Raw genomic sequence first — 5,045 nt, forward strand, 5'->3', positions numbered from 1 at the left:
AAAGGGAATAACAAGCTGGTGTGCTGACAGTAGCTCAGGTAATATGAGAGGGGGAAAAGGGAAACGAAAATAATTGCTGCAGTGGCCAATCCTATTTCACTGGGTTACATGAATGACATTTGCTCGCACAAGGGTGCCCTTGAGGATGTAAGTGGGATGTGGCAAGAGGGAGACATGTAGAGGTTGGGTGGTGGCAACATCATCTTTCTAACGCTTCTCAAGGGGAAAGAGCTCACGTCAGCAAATGGTTGGCCATTTGCTGAACTGCAACGAGATGCACCTCCAGTGTTTTGCCACCAAAGGCCCATTTAATAACAGCCAAAAAAGAAAGGTCAAGAGCAGCTTCTGTGCTGGGTTGTCTTGTCTGTGTGAACAGCTCCTGAGAGACACGGGGAGCAGGATAAATCCACCTGCACGCATCTCAGGTGGAAACAGGTCAGAGCAGGGAACGGGACCCAGAAAAAGCTGAGATCACACTGGGAATTTTTTTTCCCCTTTCCTTTTTAGTTCACAACATTAGTTCTTGACTCTTAGTAGGCCAGAGGGGCCCAGAAACATGAAATGTAAAAGGAGGGTATCTGAAGCCTCCCATTTAGAATTATTATATTATAGCTACATACTGGTAAAGTACCAGAAGAAATAACATGCAGTGGTTTGGAAAGCAAAAAAGAATAATAAGTTTCATTCACCTTGTTCTGCTCCCACAGAAGCTAAATATTTATTGAAGCTGACAAAGGAACACAGAGGCCAGTACTGTGCAGCTTTTAAAAATCCAGGAGTTTAAAATGCTTTTTCCTTGGTACATTTAATATTCCTTGAATTATACATAGCAATTTCCTAAACCCAAATCTCAGATTTTCGAAACTTTACAAAGGTAGGCATCTCTCTCCTAAAATACCACAACTTGTTTGGATTAATGAGAGCCATGCATACCCACCATGATTAAAAACAAAACAGCCACTACAGATCAATGCCTCTGGACTACCAAACATTTGAAGCACCCCCTTTTTTTACCACGCCTGCTTTTTATCAACCCAACACCGTGTTTCTGGTATTGACAGGGAAAAAAAAACATCCAATTGAGGATTTCCTGAGGCAACATGAGTACAGAATATGAGCACAACAAATCCACCCCTGTGCAGGAACTGACAAAGAAAACAGAAACCATCTTTTCCTGCCGTACTTGATGAGAGCTCCTTTGTGGCTGTGTCACAGCTTTTGCTCCATCTGCAAGCCCCCCAGCCTGCGTTTAACACCGAGCTTTGTGTACTAACACTTCTGCAGTGGCTGTCATCTCTTTGTCAGCAACACAGCCCCCACACTCCAGTTCAGCAGCTCACCACTGGGGCACGTACCTCAGTTTTAAATTTTTGACTAAAGACTGACTTTTTCATAAAGCGCTTGAACAAAGACCTCCATCTCAAAGCAGATGATACCATGAACTGAAGTGCCTTGCTGGCTTACGCAGATGTTTAAGCTCTTTGCCAGCACAGAGCCTGGAAGAACAAAAGATGCAAACAAAACTCAGCCTGCCAGTTAACATCACAGCGACCTGGAAAACAGTGTTAGCAAGTTCCCTTATGATTTCTGAAGAATATATCATTAATACTTTAAAAATTGCTTGGTCTCACTACTCTTCTTTGATCTATTTTTGTGAGGAACTCAGCTAGAGAAACAGTTGGGATGCTAAGAACCATCCATGAACAATACCCAATTTTAATCTCTATCTAACCTAAATATTTGTGTGAAATCTCTCAGTTAAAATGCTGTGTTGGTTTTATTGCTTGTGCTGGGGAGATAGCAGTAGCGAGTGTTAATTCAGTTAAAGTTCTCTGTACCTGCACAGGGAGTTCATCTGAAATTCAGCAATGATTTGTGCCCCATTGGAATTTGTTGTGGAAGCCACTGTATGGAGAAGTCACCTATATGGAGCAGATGAAGGCAATTTTGTTTTATGGGAAGGCCTTTCTAATTATCACATTTCTTTCAAAGAAAATTTCTATAAAGCCAAATTTCCATATGTGGGAAATAATTTATTAGTAATCAAAATAATCAGGACAGAAATTACAAGGCTAGTTATTCTTACTTAGTCTGTGTATCTAACTTGAGGATGCCGTGTTTGTTCTGAAGAGCTTGCAAGGACACTAATCACTAGCTCTCCTGCTGTTGGAGTTGGAGCCCTGCTGTTGTACAGCTGCAGAAAGCCATTACACAAAATATCCGTATAAGCTAGCAATTGGCTTGCCCTGGATGCAGTGGCAATCACTGGTTTTTAAGTTTGATGGATCTTTAGTTCTTGAGATTCCTGAAGGCAGACTTAGCATAATACAGTGAAGCATACAATCCTGGGAATAAATATAATTGTTTACCAGATGGTTACCAGACCTCTTATTCAGATATTCCTGTGACTGTGGATGTTCAATATCCACTTACATAGAGTATATGCAATCACTTAGATCTCAAATTGGAGAAACATTCTGTTTTGAGGTGGCATTCAACCACTTACATCCCACTGAAGTTGATGAAATTTAAACAAGTACTTGTTGCTAAGCATGGGCACAAATCCACCATGACCAAGTGCATAAGCAGGCACAGAACAGTCCTCCTACAGTTAGGATTACTCCAAAGAAAGGCACTTTAATGTGCTAATATGTGTCTACTAAATAAATAGCTCAGCTAGATCCAACCAACCTGTTAAAAATAACCCCAGTTATTTTAAGTGATTAAAGGTGCTCTTCACAGGTCATCCACCACATACTACCGGAAACTATTATCCATAATTAGCAGTGTGTTTTCTGGCCAAAGGGAGAAGAAAAGATTTTCCTAAAAATGGAGTTGACCCTTTGGAAAATCACGAATATCTAAAAGCCTTACAACAGAGCCATGTGGCCTTCAGCACAATTGCCTAAGAGGTGATCACACTATTTCTGCCTGCTGTGTTGCAGTCTGCCTTGCACAGTATCACAATGCATATGTTTGTAATTAGAGTGGCAAGACTGAAGGTAAGAATTGTCTAGTATAGATCATACATAAAAGGGGTGACAACTGAGCCCTTCGAAAAGTTGCTCTTTCGTGACATTTTGGTGAAGCCAAGTGCAAGGTCCTGCAGCTGGGTCAGGGCAACCCCAAGCACAAATAGAAGCTGGCAGGGAATGGATAGAGAGCAGCCCTGAGGAGAAGGACTTGGCAGTGTTGGTTGATGAGAAGCTGAACATGACCCAGCAATGTGCGCTCGCAGCCCAGAAAGCCAACTGTGTCCTGGGCTGCATCAAAAGCAGTGTGACCAGCAGGTCGAGGGAGGGGATTCTCCCATTCTACTCTGCTCTCATAAGATTCCCCCCTGCAGTGCTGCATCCAGCTCTGGGGTCCTCAGCACAGGTCAGACACAGAACTGTTGGAGCGAGTCCAGAGGAGGCCACAGAGATGATCAGAGGGCTGGAGCACCTCCCGTGCGAGGACAGCCTCAGAGAGTTGGGGTTGGTCAGCCTGGAGAAGAGAAGGCTCTGGGTAGACCTCATTGTGGCCTTTTCAGTACTTAAAGAGGGCTTATAAAATGCAGAGAGACTTTTTACCAGGGCTTGTAGTGAGAGAAAAAGGGGGCAATGGTTTTCAACAGAAACGAGGTAGATTTAGATTAGACATTAGAAACAAATTTTTCACTGTGAGGGTGGTGAGGCAGTGGCCCAGGTTGCCCAGAGAAGCTATGGATGCCCCATCCCTGGAGGGGTTCAAGGCGAGGCTGGATGAGGCTTTGAGCAACCTGGGCTAGTGGGAGGTGTCCCTGCCCATGGCAGGGGGGTTGGAACTCGATGATCTTTATGTGTCGCTTCCAACTCAAACCATTCTGTGATTCTGTGATGCTATGATGATGGCCTTAGGGAAAGGATGTAAAGCCTTTTACATTGCCTTTTGCCTAAATAAATATTCTATTGAAATGGTGAGTCCTTAAACACCTCCTGAAATTATATTTAAACTCCACTTACTTGTTCCTTCCTTTAAAGGGAATAAAGGTATGGAAGTGGGGAGGCTTTCCCCAGCTGAAGAAGAATGAGTTGTGCAGCTGGTTCAGTTTAATCTGTTACATGTCTTATTTAGTTATTTATGCTCTACACTTCACAGTGGATCAGCATTTCTAGTTGTGTATGAAGTTGGCTTCATTGTCTGTTCCAAGTTAAAATCAGCATTATTCCCAACGATGCCCACAGCAGCTGCAATGCAGCACGAGCAAAGAAAGAATAAAATGCAGTAATTCAAACCATTCTTTCCCAGTAAAGAGATCCACAATTTCCTCAGATTTTTCTTATTAATGGCTTGCCCCTTCTGCTCTAATGTTTCTATAAAAGACTCAGTAATTCAGAAGCAGATGTAATTATTCACCATTGGGGGGTAAAAAGTAAACAGATACCAGTAAGGACTCTTGAAACTCAGGAAAAAAAAGAATGTTTAATTAGCATATAGGCACAACACCGTGCCTGATATGCCTTACTAACAATACAAAGCAATAACCTCAGGTCAAAAGATAAGTTACAATACATGCAAAAACATCTGGATTGTGCACTAAGTAACATGTTAGATATAGTTACACCTGTCAAATAAACATACATCTATTCTCCTAAAGAACAGAACTTCAGAGACTATTTCAAAAGTAAAGGTACAACGAAACAACCATCGTTGAGCAGCATATTTGACACAAAGCATCCTACACAGAGACATTTGACCTTTGGAGGCAAAAAATGTAACAGGCAAATAGCTGAGAGCCAGATCCCCAAATACTTATGAAAAGCTCTCAGTGAAGCCTAAGGTATTATCAGAATGAGGTCTGAAGGATTTTGCCCTTAATGAATAACAATTGTGAGTGGATAAAAATGTCTCTATGTCAGTGAGAATTTTAAATCATACATCTAAGTTTAATGTTGCTGATAAGAGTGAAAGGAAGAAAAACTGAATACCGATACAAATAAAACAATGTTTTTGTATAAACCTTAAAATAAATAATTTTTATGAAGGAAAATTTGGGATAATGAACATGTCCTGAAATCAAAATC

The sequence above is a fragment of the Pterocles gutturalis genome, unplaced genomic scaffold, assembly GCF_000699245.1.
Source record: "Pterocles gutturalis isolate BGI_N339 unplaced genomic scaffold, ASM69924v1 scaffold3306, whole genome shotgun sequence".
Taxonomy (NCBI): domain Eukaryota; kingdom Metazoa; phylum Chordata; class Aves; order Pterocliformes; family Pteroclidae; genus Pterocles; species Pterocles gutturalis.